Source organism: Triticum aestivum, chromosome 2D (genome assembly GCF_018294505.1).
Source record: "Triticum aestivum cultivar Chinese Spring chromosome 2D, IWGSC CS RefSeq v2.1, whole genome shotgun sequence".
NCBI lineage: Eukaryota > Viridiplantae > Streptophyta > Magnoliopsida > Poales > Poaceae > Triticum > Triticum aestivum.
In genome coordinates, this window is record NC_057799.1 from 408,370,191 (window position 1) to 408,389,802 (window position 19,612).

The following is a 19,612-nucleotide window of genomic DNA, read 5'->3' on the forward strand; positions in this document are numbered from 1 at the left end:
CCGCGGACGCGCCTCAAAGCCAGGGGCGGGCCAAGAGAGGCGCGCAAGCGCCCTGGGAGCGACGCCGAGGAACCCGCGTCACCGGTGGCGGGAGGAACAGCCGGAGGTACCTGCTGAAACGGAAACACATGCTCATCAAAGTAAATGTGCCGGGAAGTGAACACATGGTGGGAGACGGGATCGTAGCACCGATATCCCTTGGAGTTGGAGGGGTAGACGATGAAGATGCAAGCGACAGAACGAGGTGCGAGTTTGTGAGGAGCGGAGTCCGCAGTGCCAGGATAGCAAAGGCACCCGAAAATACGCAAGTCATCATAAGATGGGGGCATACCGAAGGGAAGATGGTGAGGTGCATAGTTCCACCATGGGCGGCAAGGGCGAAGGTTAAGGGGAAGTGAAGCAGTAGCGAGTGCATCTGGCCAGAAACGAGGCGGCACATTAGCGTGGAACAGGAGCGTCCGAACACAGTCGTTCAGAGTGCAAAGGCCGCGTTCGGCTCGACCGTTCTGCTGTGAAGTATACGGGCATGTGAGACGAAAAATTGTGCCGTGGTGTGACAGAAAAGTGCGGAAAGCAAGATTGTCGAACTCTTTTCCATTGTCAGTCTGAAGAGCAAGGATGGGACGCCCAAACTGCATGCTGACATAGGAGTAAAAGGCAGACAAAGTGGAGAGTGCATCCGACTTTCGTCGTAAAGGAAACGTCCACGCATAGTGAGAATAATCATCAAGAATAACCAGATAATATAAATAGCCCGAATTACTAGGAACCGGAGAGGTCCACACATTGCTATGAATCAACTGAAAAGGAAACGAAGCTATGGTGGTGGAGTTATTAAATGGAAGGCGAACATGTTTGCCGACACGATAGGCATGACAGGTGTGATCCTCTATCTTATTACAACTGAAACTGAAACTCCTAAGAATATGACGAAGTGTGACGGGGTTGGGATGACCCAAACGAGCGTGCCAGAGATCGGCGCCGGCGGAGAGAGCAACCGGTGCGGTGGTGGAGGTGGACGGCGGATGCACCGGATAGAGCTCGTCGAGGCTGTCACATCGGTGAAGTACCATCCTGGTTCGAGCGTCCTTGACACAAAAACCAAGCTCGTCAAATTCAACAGTAACAGGATTGTCACGAGTTAAACAACGAACGGAAAGAAGATTCTTAATAAGATGAGGGGACACAAGTATGTTAGACAAAGTAATAGGCATAGAAGTGGAAGGAAAAGAAGTGTGCCCGACATGTGTGATAGGTAGTGTGGAACCGTCGCCGACAATGATGCGGCGGTCGGTGGTGACAGGGGTGAAGGAGGCAAGATTATCAGGATGAGCAAACATGTGAGCCGTAGCCCCGGTGTCCATGTACCAATCACCGCCTCCAGTGTAGTTGTTCGGCGTAGGCGCAGCGTGCAACGCGGCGAGGAGCGCCGGATCCCAAGGTGTCGGTGGCAGGACCGGCAAGGGCGGCGGCGAGACCGTAGGCGCCGCTCATCTGCGGTGGTGGGTATCCTCCGTACGGCTGCGGAGCCGCGTAGTACGCCTGGTGCACCGGTGGGCGCGGCACGGGAAGCGTCGGTGCAGGAGCCCGTGCAACCGGCATGGTGTACGCATGGACGACACCGGTCCAGGGGTTGTAGCCGGAGGCCCATGGGGCGGCACCTGGAGCTGCTGCGGCAGCTGAAACTGCTGCTGCTGGCCAGCTTGCTGCGGCTACTGCTGCTGACGACCACCGCGTCGGCCACCGCGCCGGCCCCCGCGGCGCTTTTCAGCGGGAGGAGCGGGGGGCGCGGGTGGGCCGTACGGCAGTCGCAGGAGCCCCGGCTGCTGGGGCGTCGGGAAAGGCACCTGATGACGCTGCTGGGGCACCGGGGCAGCGGGAGGCGCTGGAGGCCCTGATAGAGGCGAGGGTGTCCCGATCTTTCGATGAGATGATAACTATCGATTTGGTGGAGCCGACTTTGACGATCCGACTACAAACGTGCACGACGTTGCGCCTTAGCAATCGCTAAACCAATCTCCCGAGGTTAGTGACGATGCTGGAAGCACAATCAGCCTGACCACGAAGGTCTATTCCTGCACGCAATCGAAGAACAAGCAAGAATATGATAATGCAATCTGAATATTGCGAATATAGATGAAGTATTGATAAAGGTGGGGATCCGAAAGCGGTCTTGGTCTGGTCGTTGGACACAAACGAAGTACACGAAGTTGCAATGGCTAACTTTTAACTAAACAAATCCCAAGGAAAAAGGTACTAGATGGATCTACTTATATAGGAGCAAGGGGTGGCGGCCAAGGAGGTGGGAGGACGTCCCAAGGCAGCCTAAAACCAACCCTAGGTCGTACAAGGCTCATGGGCCCAAGTGGAGGTGATGCAACACCTTTGGACTTGTTGTTTGACTCAGATTCTGCTGTAGCGTCAGATTGTTTCGTCCATATCTCAACACTCCGGACGAATTTAAAGGTGAATCTAATTGGGTTGGAAAGAGGACGAAATCTACTTTCCAACAAAAAAAGAATCACCCAATTCGGAGTCCGTATGAAAAAGTTGTTGGCGTTTTGAGTCAGGTATGTCTGTGCAGTCTGAATCTGAATCCAGAACGTGAGAGACTTGGACTCTATCTTCTCTTGTCCCAAAATGACGTGAGAGGAATTTTTGAACAGAACCTAAACTTCTTCTTTTCCCCTATCTTCATATGTGGATTGTACAAATGTCTCATACACCTGCAATTAGACAAAACACAAACGTGTGTGAAGTATTTTTGTTCTGGATAACATAAATATATTATTGAATAGTTTGCACTAGAAATCACCTGACAAATATGCATGTATGCAATATTTTTGGTCGTATCCAAGGTAGTCATGTCCTCATCATCCTCCCCTTCTTGAAAATAAAGCCGTCCTCGGCGTTGCTTAATCTGAAATGTGGCTAACAAAAGAGACAAGGTGTACATGTTGTATATGTATATGTCATCCATTTTTACTTCCCGTGGATTTTGCACACATGACACATGTATACATGAGTAACTTTCATAGTTAATAAAATATAAAGCCAAAATATTATCACAAGAAGTAGAAGGCATGAAAGTATTGCAACTCAGTTTGCACATATAAGTGAAGCTCTTATTCATATGAAAAGATTGACAATATTCATCATTAAACCATCCCAACATTGGTGAATAAACCTTACTTGCATCAAATTTACATGCTACAACATGCTTAAATAAGCAAACATGCAATAAATCATTTGAGACAGAATCATCACCAAGATTAAAGGTCATATCAAAATGATTAAACATTGGTTCTTTTACATCAACAGTTAATTCATTGGGTGCACTCAAAATTGTTGGTATTTCAGTTGTTTGATCACATGACGCATTCATGACAGTAACATGATTCTCTAAAATAGGTGATGCGCTCAAATCAACAGGTAACTCAACACATGATGTATTCAATTTAACTAGGCATGCATCATTCTCATGTGAAGTTATATCATCAATACCTTTACAGTTACCTTGTCGCAAAGATGTAGCTGATGTAGGTATGGATGATGGCAATGTACCATACTCTTGAGATGATGTCGCGCTCACAATATGAGGTGTGGCTGCTCTAGTAGGTGCAACGATGGAGGAACCAAGCGGTGGTGGTGAGCATGAACTAGAATAGTAGTTGTTGTAGTCACCCAATGCATCCTCCTGTAACTGTCTCTCAAAGGTACAAGCACGAACATACATACCAGTAATGCAACGAGGAATATACTGAAATCGTGCCTGAATATCATGGTTCAAACCACCAAAAAATCTATTCATTGTATCATCTACAGATTCTTCTATGTCACAATGATGCATATAAGATTTGAACTCTTGGTAGTAAGTATGAATAGAGTGTTTAAATTCTTCAAATTTGCGAAGCAATTCACGACGATAGTAAGGAGGGAAAAATTCTTGTCTCATTACATCTTTCAAATCTTTCCAAGTTGTGGGTTGGTTATCAATGTTTTTCTTACAATGCACACTCCACCAAACATAAGCAAAACCAGTACATGCTCTAGTGGCAGCTCGTACTCGCTCAAGTTCAGAAAAGTCATGGTGACTAAAAACTTGTTCTACTTCAAGCTCCCAAGCTAGATAAATACCAGGATTAAATCTACCCTCAAATGACGGTAAAGAGATAACCTGACCATGTGCTTGTGTGTGTTGTCCCAACTCTCGTGATGGTGATGATGTGTCCATCGTCCAAGAACTTCTATCTCCGGAACCTGTCATGATTAGTAGAAACAAGAAACAAAATTCGAGAATAATATTTCGATGAACTACTAGGATGTGGTTGTAAAGTGCTCACAGTAAAGCAAATATCAATATCTTACAAGTTCTTACCATGCGGCAGGTGGTGACAGGCAACCAGCGGTGTCAAATAACTCCGAAGATTGTGTAAAGCGATTGCCAGGATAACGTACATATACACGGTGTAGAAATATGTGGAGCTGTGTGTGACAGCCTAGTTTTTGCCCTTTCTTATTTGCTTGAAATTTCATTTGAAAGTTTTTGAAACTTGGAGTTTCTGAGTCTTTTCATTTGGACTTAAACACTTGGGCATCCTTGGCTTTCACCCAAGTGTTCATCTCTCTCCCAAACCATCATTTCACTTCTGATCCACCTCAAAATAACCTTTGGAATATTTTTCTTAAATGAAAAATATTCATTTTCTCTCAAAAACCCTAAGCCAAATCTGTTTGCTCCAAAGCAACCCTAATTTTTATGGCTCAGAAAATTCTGAGATAATTCACAAATATTCTAGAGACCCTAGGGCACCTCCCTGAGCAAAAATATTTCATCACTTTTTGGAATATTTTTTCTACAGAAAATCTTTTCTGTTCTGGATAGAAATGGTGGTTTCTACAGCAACTACCATTTTACTTGCTCCATTTGACCGGAACTTTCTTGTGCATCTTCACCTTAGTAACTTATAACTAGCCTCCAAAGCACAGCCCCAAACTCCCAGCCATTTGACCACAGTAACATCACAAAGTTACTATCCAGAAACTTACCAGACTTGTAAAATTTTCTCTACTGCACCTGGATCCAAACCAAACCGTGGTAAACTTCAAAACTACCACGAACAACATACCAGACATGATTTTTGGACGAAGGCTGGCCTGAGGAGAGAGTTCGCGTGGTGACCACGCGTGTCCATGATGCCAGGCATGCGTGTCGACACGCTCTGGGTGCCGTCGAACGCTCTGTTCGCGCGTGATTGCTTCCCCTGCCTGCCCAACCATGCCAAACCTCGCCACCATCATCGTCTCGACGTCCTTAACTCCACCCTGGCACTCGCCGACGCCGGAGCTCGCCGCAGCGAGCACGGGCAAGGTCCGGCCAGCCCAACAGTGCGGGCGCACTGTGCTCGTCGTCACCCCCCTTGATCCTGTGCTCGTCTCCGCTCGCCCACAGTGGCCGCGTGACCTCCGTCGCCTTCTCCCCCTCTCACTGACGCCGCTCGTCGCCGGGCGCCGTGGACAGGTGTCCACCGGCGGACCCCGAAGCACCCTCGCCGCTCGCCTATATATAGAGCCCCTTCCCAATCTTCTTGAGCATCCTCCAACACTCACACACACTCCACGGTCGAGTAGGAAGCCGTAGCCCGGCCGGGCAGGCCTCGGGCCGCCGTCCCCGAGCTCGAGCTCGTCGGCGATCCCCTCTGGTCGCCGCGGCAGCTCCAGCCCCTCCCAGGCCTGGGCGACCTCTCCAGGGCCTCCGCCTCTCTCCGGTGAGGCCATCTCGCCCGCTTGGAGCCTCTGGAGTGGCCTCTGCTCGCCGTCTTCCTCAACTCCGACGACCTCCTCGTTCTGCCTCCGCTCGCGAGCTAGATTCCGACGCCGTCCAACCACCCCTAGCCACGCTACGGGTACGGGCAGGTGCGCCTCGACCTCCTCTTGCCATCCCTCCCTCTCGTTTTGGCCAAAGAGCCCTCGTCGCCGACGAGAGCTCCGGCGAAGCCGCGGCCGTCTCTGTTTCTCTCTCCCTCTTCCCCCGCCTGACTAGCGGGGCCCGCTAGTCAGCCACTCAGTACGCGCGCGAAGCGGTACGAGTGGTGGTGCCCCTGGGCTTTACGCCTTCGAAGTCACCCCCTAGCTGTTTCTTTTTATTCAAATTCATTCCAGAGAGCTTCAAACAATTTTATCCTTTTAACCATAAGTCCAAATGAGATGATTCTTTTTGCATTGTGTTCTTTGAAAGGAAATCTAACAGCTCACCAAAGATGAGATTTTTCTGAGCTGTTTAGAATTTCTGGTGAATTTCAGAAGTGTTCTTGATATTCTCTTTTTATGTTTAAAATGATTTTCAGAATGTGAGGCTTGTCTTGAGGATCACCAGGAGGTTTGTGAACCTCATCTGCACTAAGGCAAGCCACATCAACATTTTTATGATGCCATTTCAATATTTGTGATTTTCTCACTTGAATGAAATGATTAACCCATGCATTTAAATAATTATTGAATTATTTGTATTCTATTAAGTATTGGTCAGTTGTTATGCTTGATTTACAGAATAGTTGAAACTAGTTTAAGTGGGTAAAGCAAGCTAAGATTTATTTGAGGTGATGCTAGAAATAATTTTGTTATGCATGTTAGTAATTATTTAAAGCTTTGTGTTTGCATTCTTACATTGATAAAAATTTGTTAGAAAATATTCTGTTAAATACTTGTTTAATCATATTACTTGTCTTACAGTATGTTTGAACCCAACTTAGTGATAAAGAAATTAAGAGTTGTTGATAATGATATCTTTTGGTAGAGCATATGAAAGATTTATCGGAGTTACTTTCTTGCGTAGGAAATTAATAAAACTTGTTGCAAAATATTTTGGTTAAGTTGTGAGTCATTTTTGAGCAAGTAGAGTAATATGAGTTGTTGACGTTTATGCTTGGTGTGCATATGGATGATGTCGGTCATTTTTTATCAATATGTGATGCATGTGTTGTTTTGCATTTCATGGCATGCTATGACACTGGTCATTTTTAGTTTAAAGTTAATCCTGAATATAACTCAACTTGAATATACCGTTGACTGGGTCATGGTGCCGCTGAATCGAGTTCTTTCCAGTGCAACCACATTTGCCTTGTGGGAAGGCCTTGATTCGGTCCATTGACACGGCCTCTGGTCGGTGCCTCCATCTAGGGAAGATTATGTCGTGTTTGCCCTGGCCCGGTAAGCACACATAATCTTGTGTGCTCGTTGATGAGATTATGGTACCGAGTCCCCGAGTGGGAGTGTTTTAACCACGACGGTGGTCGGGGTGTCTTTGGTAGACACGGGGCCACCCAGGACCAGCCCGTTGGGGATTTGGGTCGGAGTGGCCGGAAGAGTGCTGTGGCAATGGAGGGGTTTTGTCGGAATGCCGTTGGTCCACCCGAATGGGAATGCGAGGCCATGGGTTCCGTGGTGTGGGTACAGTGTGCTACCTCTGCAGAGTGTATAATCTATCGATAGCCGAGTCCACGGTCACGGACACCTCGTACTAGGTCCCACCATGAGTCAACGTTTAATAAAAATTGCACATTAAGCTATGAACTTTGCATTGTCAATGGATGGTAGGAAGGCCATCGAGGTATTTGGGACCAAATGATGGTCGTGGTTGTGATCACCGTAAGGATCACGAGTTGTTCTTGAGAAAGACCACTATGGTGGTGTGTTTGTGGTCCAGAGATGATCACATTTGGTAAGCTGTCCTGAGGGACGTTCGGGCTTGATCACAGCATGTTGACATTTAGTGTTGCATTATTAATGATTGGTTAAATATCATGATATTGTTTGTCATTATGATTATGCTTGTTGTGAGCTTGCAAGTACATTCAATGTACTGACCTGGCGTGTCATGCCAGAATTCAGGAAAGTCTCGTTGGAAAGGAGCGCTGTTCGAGTCTAGATCGTGTCCACATCAGTGTCCCTGTGATATGGAGCTTCCGCTACGACGTTATTCCGCTGCCACGTAGTTGTTCGAGTCAAGGCCCCTTTATGTTCACTAAATAATGTACATATTGTTCCGCCGCACCGAGTGTGTCGCTTGGCCTCGACCACTGTTGTAATATGAACTCTGTTCCGCTAGCATCAATAAAGCGGTTGTTTTCTGTACCAATATGTTGTGTGTTGCCAGAAGACATGATCTCTGGGCTGGCAATGCAGGGTAAACCGGTCGCTCTGAGCCGGGGTGCCACAACGGTTGGCATCAGAGCCGCGCTGACTGTAGGCCACGCTAGACTACGATGTGTTAACTGGACGCTTGGCACGAGTAAATATGAGGGTCGGTAGCAGTTATAGCTGGTTATTGCATTGTAGTGATTTGATTGTTATTTTTATGCTAACATGTTAATGGTTGTGAGTGTAGATGGCTCCGGTGCCGTATCCGTGCCAGTTGCAGTTGATGCCGTACACGTCACCGCACCTTCTTCGCAACGTGTGGCGTCGACTGTACCCTCACGGAGATGAACCAGTCTACCGTGTGTACCGGGATCGTCTAGCAGACTCAGTATATGAGTATCACGCAGGGGTTACTCTGCGCACCAATTCCGATTCCGGCTCTTACACTCGCACTTCTCGGAGCGGTTACGCCTCCACCGCTTCTCAGGCTGTCCAGTTTGCCGCATTTGATGTCCTTGTCGAGCTTCGTTATACCGAGGTTCAAATGCAGCATCACCCAGGATTCTATTACTACCCATCTCTGCACGACAACGGTCGTGTCCGTTTTCCTCTCGTTAACCCAGAGTCTGATAGTGTTGCTAGCCATCTTGCTCGCTATATCACTGCTAGCTATCTGATGATCCACGAGCTGGCTCGAGAGCTGACTCGTGCCCGTACTGCTTTAGCCGCTACCTTGGTCACTACGAGATCCACCACTACTCCATCCTCACTAGGATTTACCCCTTATGTCCCAGTTAGCTCTAGCTCCCCTATTTCGCCGGTTACTCCCCCGAGTAGCACAGGCGTTCCGGCCGTGAACCCTCTCAGTACTCCTGCCGACCACTCCTGCCGAGTGGGTCTCACTTCCTGCTACTCCTGCAGCCCAGATGCTTCATCCTACCCCCGCCCCTGAGGGAGAGCCCTCGAGGCAGCGTCGTCGTGTTACCTTTAACCCGGAGGTTTCCGTTAACCACGTCAGTTCGGGATCTGAGACCGCTTCAGGGGAGGACACCGCAGCACCAGCAGAGCAGTAGTGTCTTTGAGTATTCGCAGTCGTCTAGATGGTGTACGGATGTAGTTGTACGAGTCATGATGCTTCATGTATGAGAGTAGTGAAACCAGTCAGGTTGTTAAATGTTCATGTATGAGTCTATGTATAATTATGATGGGACTTTAATCGCCGTATTCTCTTCGCTCTTTTGTCTTTTTCGAGAATTGTTGCTGGCTTTTCCCCAATTTTATTCTTGGATGTCTCTCATCTCGATTTCGTTGCCTTGGGGAAAAATACTCAATAGGATGACGCGGGGAGGCGGCAGTAGCAACGTTCGTGAGGGAACTCCTGTTCGTCGTTCCGCACGACAGGCAGGATATTCTCCCGAGCCGTACGTTCAGCCACCACCTCCTCCGCCTGATCCTCCCTCCACCGAGCAAGTTCTGCGTATGTTTGAAGAAAAAAGGAACAGTGATCTGATTGAAATATTGAGAAGTGTGCAAGCTATAGTTGGACAAAATGGAAATCAGAATGGTCATCACTCAAAGCTGTCAAATTTTCAGAGGACCAATCCACCCAATTTCAGTCAGGTTATTGACCCATTGGATGCAGACGACTGGTTGCGCACCATGGAGAAAAAGCTTGAGATCGCCAGTATTGAAGAAAATGATAAAGTCCTATTTGCAACCCATTACCTTGAAGGCGCAGCTGCCATATGGTGGGAAAATACAAAAGCCATGTGGCCGATTGATGAGGAAGTCACGTGGGAAAAATTCAAGGATAAGTTCCGCAAATATCACATCCCTACTGGGGTTATGAAGGCCAAGCAGCGTGAATTTCTCGCACTTGTCCAAGGAAATCAATCTGTGGCTGAGTATCTGCAAAGATTCAATCATCTGGCCCGTTACTCTCTGTATGACGTGGCCACCGAAGAAAGGAAGATGGACAGATTTCTTGGAGGTTTAAATCCGCAACTTCGGTGTGCTCTCAGTATGTTTGATTTCACGGATTTCCAAACTCTGGTAGACAAGGCATTCATTGTTGAACGGGAACACAAGCTTATATCAGATAATAGGCCTGTTAACGACAACAAGCGCAAGTTTGAGCCAAAGAAGGATGGGAAACCTATGCAAAAGGCTCGTACCTGGCAGCAGACTCAGGTGGAATACCGGCCAAATTGGCAGCAGAATGTTAACAAGACCACCACTCAAGTCAAGAATGTTGTGGCCAATCCAATGCATGAGGAGCGGCAGCGCAATAATTCTTGTTTCACTTGCGGGCAGCCCGGACATTATGCCAAACAGTGCCCCAAGAACCACAAGGTGAATGCGCTGAGCAGGCCACAAGTCAACTTTATGGAGTCAGGGCCAACCCAGCAAAACTTCACTGGGCACGTGAATCATATCTCCGCCAATGAATCCCAAGAGAAGCCAGAAGTCGTCATTGGTATGTTTTCTGTTAATGACATACCTGCAGTAATTTTATTTGACTCTGGGGCTTCCCACTCTTTTATTTCTCGGAGTTTTGCCGCCCAAAACAATTTTCCTTGCACAATCTTGGGCAAAAATATGCTGGTACAAACCCCGGGATCTATAATCAAGAGCAATCTAGTCTGCCGTGATCTGGAGATCAATATCAACGGGGTCCACTTTCCAACATCTCTGATAATCATTGAGTCTGAACAGTTGGATATTATATTGGGAATGAATTGGCTGACCAAATATCAAGTTTGTATAAACTGCGCAACCCGAGAAGTCAATTTAACCAGTCTGAATGGGCAGCTCACCAAATTCTATGCTCGCAAGCATATACCCAAGCCAGAACTAGTGTGCACTGCTGTGATCAAATTGGAATTTATTCCTGTGGTCAGTGAGTACCCTGATGTGTTTCCAGAAGAACTGCCAGGCATGCCACGAGATCGGGAACTGGAATTTGCCATAGATCTTGTGCCCGGAACCGCACCATTATACAAGAAGTATTACCGGATGCCTTCATCAGAATTAGTGGAACTGAAGAAACAACTTGACGAATTACTCCGGAAAGGTTATATTCGTCCCAGCTCTTCACCATGGGGGTCACCTGCAATCTTCGTGGGTAAAAAGGATGGCAGTCTCTGTATGTGCATAGATTATCACCAGCTGAATGAGGTCACCATCAAAAATAAATACCCACTGCCAAGGATTGATGATCTGTTCGATCAGCTCAGTGGGGCTAAAGTATTCTCAAAAATCGATTTACGGACCGGATATCATCAGCTCAAGATAAAAGGGAAGATATTCCTAAGACCGCATTCACTACACGATACGGTCTTTACGAATATACTGTGATGTCCTTTGGTCTCACCAATGCCCCTGCCTTCTTCATGAATATGATGAACAAGGTGTTCATGGACTTCCTCGACAAATTTGTGGTAGTCTTTATCGACGACATCCTCATTTACCCCAAGAGTGAAGAAGAGCATAAGGATCACCTCCGTGCAGTGCTACAACGGCTCCGCAACCATCAGCTATACGCCAAGTTTAGTAAGTGCCAATTTTGGCTCAAGCAAGTTGGGTTTCTCGGGCATGTACTATCTGCCGAAGGCATAGCCGTGGACCCGAGCAATGTAAAGGATGTGCTCGATTGGGTACCACCCACGACCGTAACACAGATCCGGAGTTTCCTTGGATTAGCTGGATACTATCGTCGTTTCATTGAAGGGTTTTCCAAAATTGCTAAACCTATGACGGAACTGCTCAAAAAGGATATAAAGTTTTGAGTGGACCAAGGACTGTGAGAAGAGTTTTTATGAGCTAAAGACACGTCTGACAACCGCACCCGTATTGACCCTTCCAGACATTTATCGCAGCTTCGACGTGTACTGCGATGCCTCCAGACAAGGTATTGGTTGTGTATTGATGCAAGACGGCAAGGTAGTAGCCTATGCATCACGACAACTATGACCACATGAGGGAAATTATCCTACTCATGATTTGGAATTGGCTGCAGTGGTTCATGCATTAAAAATTTGGAGACATTATCTCATTGGAAAAAGGTGCCAAATTTTTACCGACCACAAAAGCCTCAAGTACATCTTCACTCAGCCAAATTTAAATCTCCGTCAGCGAAGATGGTTAGATTTGGTCAAGGATTATGACCTTGGAATAAATTACCATCCAGGCTAGGCCAACGTCGTTGCCGATGCGCTCAGTCGAAAGCCCGTCAGCTTAAATGTCATGTTAAAATCATTGCCTACCGAACTTCAGGAGGAGATCGCTCAGCTCAACTTGGTCATCGTGGATGCTGGCCTCACTAATATTTTGGAAGTCACCCCCACACTTGAGATGGAAATCCGCAAGGCCCAGCCAGATGACGCCAAGCTACAAAAACATGCAAGGCAGCTCCCAGATTTCTTCAAGGACAACTTCGGTACCCTCCGATTCCGTGGACGAATTTGTGTACCAAATCAACCGGACTTGAAGAGGAAAATCTTGGGAGAAGCACACGAATCCTCGTATTCCATTCATCCGGGAAGTACGAAAATGTATGAAGACCTTAAACAAGTATTCTGGTGGAATGGGATGAAGAAAGACATTGCCTATTTTGTAGCTTGGTTCGACATATGCAACAAGGTGAAAGCAGAGCATCAGAAGCCAGCCGGACTTCTCCAACCACTGCCAGTTTCACAATGGAAATGGGATGATGTTTGCATGGACTTCATCATCGGATTGCCTAGGACTCAGCGAGGCAAAAACGCAATCTGGGTTATAGTGGACACCCTAACCAAGGTTGCTCATTTCATCCCGGTCAGCACCAGATACAGAGCAAATGAACTGGCGCAACTGTATATATCCAGAATCGTCAGTCTGCATGGGGTACCCCGGACTATCACTTCCGACCGAGGTTCTTTGTTTACCTCCGCTTTCTGGTCCCGCCTCCATCAAGCCTTGGGGACAACACTAAAATATAGTACTGCTTATCGCCCCCAGACGGACGGTCAGACATAGCGAGTAAATCAAATACTCGAAGATATGTTGCGAGCCTGTGTGCTAGCCAACGGGGCGAACCGGGAAGATTGCTTGCCATACGCCGAGTTCTCGTATAACAACAGTTTCCAGACTAGTCTAAAGATGTCACCCTATGAAGCTCTATATGGTCGTAAGTGCCGCACTCCTCTAAATTGGTCTCAAGCTTGAGATAGCCATATCTTCGGAACCGATCTCATGATGGAAGCCGAGAAACAAGTCAGGGAAATCAGGGACCGACTGCAATTGGCCAAGTCCCGTCAGAAGAGTTATTATGATGCAAAGCACCGGCAGGTCAGTTTTGAACCCGGAGAACATGTGTACCTCCGAGTCACTCCTATGAAAGGAGTTAAGCGATTTCAGACTCGTGGAAAGCTGGCACCCAGATTCATTGGTCCATTCTCAATTATGTCTCGAGTGGGTACGGTTGCATACCAACTGAAACTACCCCCGGAGTTGTCAGAAATACACAATGTGTTCCATGTTTCGCAATTGAGACAATGCATATCCCCGCCTGAGAAAAGGACTGCAATGGCTGAGATAGAATTGGCAAAGGATCTAACTTATGAAGAAAGACCGTCCAAAATTTTGGATCAAGTGGAAAGGGTCACTTGCACCAAAGTCAGAAATTTTTTCAAAGTTCAGTGGGAGCATCACACCGAGCCAGAAGCAACTTGGGAGCAGGAAGAGTCCCTTAAGAGTCAGTATCAAGAGTGGTTTTCCCAAGCAACCGAATCTCGAGAACGAGATTCATTCTAAGTGGGGGAGGTTTGTGACAGCCTGGTTTTTGCCCTTTCTTATTTGCTTGAAATTTCATTTGAAAGTTTTTGAAACTTGGAGTTTCTGAGTCTTTTCATTTGGACTTAAACACTTGGGAATCCTTGGCTTTCACCCAAGTGTTCATCTCTCTCCCAAACCATCATTTCACTTCTGATCCACCTCAAAATAACCTTTGGAATATTTTTCTTAAATGAAAAATATTCATTTTCTCTCAAAAACCCTAAGCCAGATCTGTTTGCTCCAAAGAAACCCTAATTTTTATGGCTCAGAAAATTCTGAGATAATTCACAAATATTCTAGAGACCCTAGGGCATCTCCCTGAGCAAAAATATTTCATCACTTTTTCGAATATTTTTGCTACAGAAAATCTTTTCTGTTCTGGACAGAAATGGTGGTTTCTACAGCAACTACCATTTTACTTGCTCCATTTGACCGGAAATTTCTTGTGCATCTTTACCTTAGTAACTTATAACTAGCCTCCAAAGCACAGCCCCAAACTCCCAACCATTTGACCACAGTAACATCACAAAGTTACTGTCCAGAAACTTACCAGACTTGTAAAATTTTCTCTACTGCACCTGGATCCAAACCAAACCGTGGTAAACTTCAAAACTACCACGAACAACATACCAGACATGATTTTTGGACGAAGGCTGGCCTGGGGAGAGAGTTCGCGTGGTGACCACGCGTGTCCACGATGCCAGGCATGCGTGTCGACGCGCTCTGGGTGCCGCCGAACGCTCTGTTCGCCCGTGCTTGCTTCCCCCGCCTGCCCAACCATGCCAAACCTCACCACCATCATCGTCTCGACGTCCTTAACTCCACCCTGGCACTCGCCGACGCCGGAGCTCGCCGCAGCGAGCACGGGCAAGGTCCGGCCAGCCCAACAGTGCGGGCGCACTGTGCTCGTCGTCACCCCCTTGATCCTATGCTCGTCTCCGCTCGCCCACAGTGGCCGCGTGGCCTCCGTCGCCTTCTCCCCCTCTCACTGACGCCGCTCGTCGCCGGGCGCCGTGGACAGGTGTCCACCGGCGGAGCCCGAAGCACACTCGCCGCTCGCCTATATATAGAGCCCCTCCCCAACCTTCTTGAGCATCCTCCAGCACTCACACACACTCCACGGTCGAGTAGGAAGCCGTAGCCCAGCTGGGCAGGCCTCGGGCCGCCGTCCCCGAGCTCGAGCTCGCCGGCGATCCCCTCTGGTCGCCGCGGCAGCTCCAGCCCCTCCCAGGCCTGGGCGACCTCTCCAGGGCCTCCGCCTCTCTCCGGTGAGGCCATCTCACCCGCTTGGAGCCTCTGGAGTGGCCTCTGCTCGCCGTCTTCCTCAACTCCGACGACCTCCTCGTTCTGCCTCCGCTCGCGAGCTAGATTCCGACGCCGTCCAACCACCCCTAGCCACGCTACGGGTACGGGCAGGTGCGCCTCGACCTCCTCTTGCCATCCCTCCCTCTCGTTTTGGCCAAAGAGCCCTCGTCGCCGACGAGAGCTCTGGCGAAGCCACGGCCGTCTCTGTTTCTCTCTCCCTCTTCCCCCACCTGACTAGCGGGGCCCGCTAGTCAGCCACTCAGTATGCGCGCGAAGCGGTACGAGTGGTGGCGCCCCTGGGCTTTACGCCTTCGACGTCACCCCCCCAGCTGTTTCTTTTTATTCAAATTCATTCCAGAGAGCTTCAAACAATTTTAACTTTTTAACCATAAGTCCAAATGAGATGATTCTTTTTGCATTGTGTTCTTTGAAAGGAAATCTAACAGCTCACCAAAGATGAGATTTTCTGAGCTGTTTAGAATTTCCGGTGAATTTCAGAAGTGTTCTTGATATTCTCTTTTTGTGTTTAAAATGATTTTCAGAAGGTGAGGCTTGTCTTGAGGATCACCAGGAGGTTTGTGAACCTCATCTGCACTAAGGCAAGCCACAACAACATTTTTATGATGCCATTTCAATATTTGTGATTTTCTCACTTGAATGAAATGATTAACCCATGCATTTAAATAATTATTGAATTATTTGTATTCTGTTAGTTATTGGTCAGTTGTTATGCTTGATTTATAGAATAGTTGAAACTAGTTTAAGTGGGTAAAGCAAGCTAAGATTTATTTGAGGTGATGCTAGAAATAATTTTGTTATGCATGTTAGTAATTATTTAAAGCTTTGTGTTTGCATTCTTACATTGATAAAAATTTGTTAGAAAAATACTTGTTTAATCATATTACTTGTCTTACAGTATGTTTGAACCCAACTTAGTGATAAAGAAATTAAGAGTTGTTGATAATGATATCTTTTGGTCAAGCATATGAAAGATTTATCGGAGTTACTTTCTTGCGTAGGAAATTAATAAAACTTGTTGCAAAATATTTTGGTTAAGTTGTGAGTCATTTTTGAGCAAGTAGAGTAATATGAGTTGTTGACGTTTATGCTTGGTGTGCATATGGATGATGTCGGTCATTTTTTATCAATATGTGATGCATGTGTTGTTTTGCATTTCATGGCATGCTATGACACCGGTCATTTTTAGTTTAAAGTTAATCCTGAATATAACTCAACTTGAATATACCGTTGACTGGGTCATGGTGCCGCTGAATCGAGTTCTTTCCAGTGCAACCACATTTGCCTTGTGGGAAGGCCTTGATTCGGTCCATTGACACGGCCTCTGGTCGGTGCCTCCATCTAGGGAAGATTATGTCGTGTTTGCCCTGGCCCGGTAAGCACACATAATCTTGTGTGCTCGTTGATGAGATTATGGTACCGAGTCCCCGAGTGGGAGTGTTTAACCACGACGGTGGTCGGGGTGTCTTTGGTAGACACGGGGCCACCCAGGACCAGCCCGTTGGGGATTTGGGTCGGAGTGGCCGGAAGAGTGTTGTGGCAATGGAGGGGTTTTGTCGGAATGCCGTTGGTCCACCCGAATGGGAATGCGAGGCCATGGGTTCCGTGGTGTGGGTACAGTGTGCTACCTCTGCAGAGTGTATAATCTATCGATAGCCGAGTCCACGGTCACGGACACCTCGTACTAGGTCCCACCATGAGTCAACGTTTAATAAAAATTGCACATTAAGCTATGAACTTTGCATTGTCAATGGATGGTAGGAAGGCCATCGAGGTATTTGGGACCAAATGATGGTCGTGGTTGTGATCACCGTAAGGATCACGAGTTGGTCTTGAGAAAGACCACTATGGTGGTGTGTTTGTGGTCCAGAGATGATCACATTTGGTAAGCTGTCCTGAGGGACGTTCGGGCTTGATCACAGCATGTTGACATTTAGTGTTGCATTATTAATAATTGGTTAAATATCATGATATTGTTTGTCATTATGATTATGCTTGTTGTGAGCTTGCAAGTACATTCAATGTATTAACCTGGCGTGTCATGCCAGAATTCAGGAAAGTCTCGTTGGAAAGGAGCGCTGTTCGAGTCTAGATCGTGTCCACATTAGTGTCCCTGTGATATGGAGCTTCCGCTAAGACGTTATTCCGCTGCCACGTAGTTGTTCGAGTCAAGGCCCCTTTATGTTCACTAAATAATGTACATATTGTTCCGCCGCACCGAGTGTGCCGCTTGGCCTCGACCACTGTTGTAATATGAACTCTGTTCCGCTAGCATCAATAAAACGGTTGTTTTATGTACCAATATGTTGTGTGTTGCCAGAAGACATGATCTCTGGGCTGGCAATGCAGGGTAAACCGGTCGCTCTGAGCCGGGGTGCCACACTGTTTTGGCTATATATGGTAGCAAAATATTAGCAATAATCAATTCAAAGATGCAATGTTGAATAAACGCTCAACGACGGTACTGTGCTGGTCCTAGGCTAGACCGGAACTAGAGACACGAGCCTAGAACACTAATGAGGTCACGGCGTAGCACAACTAGCATCAATGAAGGATACTAAGTAGCTCTGGACAGCAAGATATAAGTGAAGATCACAACGACAGTAAAGATAATGATGAAAAACAACTGCCAAGCAGGATATACAACAACTCTCCAACTTTCCTCTTCAAAAGTTTGAGCCAATTTTCTGATAATTTTTTCAAAGATTGCTACTAACTCAAGCTTTCCAATGCAAAAAGAATCACTCAATTCCGAGTTGATATGAGGAGTCAAAGAATTCTGAAACTGGCTTGAAAAACTGGAATAAGCTGTGTCCGCGAACTTCGGAGGGCAAAAAGACCTATTTAGAAGATGATTTTGAGGTGTCAAATATTGAATTATTCTCTGCAACTATTTAGATGCAGCTCGTCGCTAGCTTTCATTTGAGTACTCGCGGAGCCAAAACGGACTTCGTATGAGGAAGTTATGCCTGTTTTACTAAACAGTGCACAAAACAGATTCCAATCCGAATTCAACAACGAGATTGAGTCTAGATAGATCCGAATTTTGTTTTTTTTTCTTCTCTTTTTTTTTCCTCACACTTCTTTTCTTTTTCTTTCTCTCTTTTTCTTTCTCTGACTTCTTTTCCTTTTTTTCTCTGTCTTTTTTTCTCTCCCTCTTTCCAAGACAAACTAGATAAGATGCAGATTGGATCAAGCGAAGATGTGAACGACCTCAACTATGATTGTGACAATGAACTATGGGTAGCACGTGGTGGAAATTGATGGATGGTGTGGTGGACAGCGGAAGGGATAACGATGCAGCGGCGACGTGACTAATGTGAACAGAACTCGAAACTCTAAACGAACTAGACCCTAAGACCAGCAACTCGACACGACGATGCAACCGATAATTCAATAATGCAAACAATGAAAAGAAAATTGCAAAGGCTCAGACTGGCTTGGACAAAAGGATGAATAGATCTAACTTTTTTGTGGCTTTTTCTTGGACAATAGGTAAGAAAATAAATCTAATCTAGGGGAAACTGGAAATTCTTGTTGGGGAACGTAGTAATTTCAAAAAAATTCCTACGCTCACGCAAGATCATGGTGATGCATAGCAACGAGAGGGGAGAGTGTTGTCCACGTACCCTCGTAGACCAAAAGCGGAAGCGTTATCACAACGCGGTTGATGTAGTCGTACGTCTTCACGATCCAACCGATCAAGTACCGAACGCACGGCACCTCCGAGTTCAGCACACGTTCAGCTCGATGACGTCCCTCGAACTCCGATCCAGCCGAGTGTTGAGGGAGAGTTTCGTCAGCACGACGGCATGGTGACGATGATGATGTTCTACCGACGCAGGGCTTCGCCTAAGCTCCGCAACGATATTATCGAGGTGTAATATGGTGGAGAGGGGCACCGCACACGGCTAAAATATCGTATATCAATTGTGTGTAGAGGTGCCCCCTGCCCCCGTATATAAAGGAGCAAGGGGGAGGCCGGCTGCCTTGGGCGCGCCAAGGAGAGGGGGGGAGTCCTCCTCCTAGTAGGAGTTGGACTCCCCTTTCCTAGTCCAACTAGGAAGAGAGGGGGGGGGGAAGGAAAGAGAGGGAGAGGGAGAGGGAAAGAGGGGCTGCGCCCCCTCCCCTAGTCCAATTCGGACTCCTCATGGGAGGAGGCGCGCCACCTCCTGGCTGCTGCCCTCTCTCTCCCCTCAAGGCCCACTAAGGCCCAATACTTCCCCGAGGGGTTCCGGTAACCCCTCCGGCACTCCGGTTTTATCCGAAACTTCTCCGGAACACTTCCGGTGTCCGAATATAGTCGTCCAATATATCAATATTTATGTCTCGACCA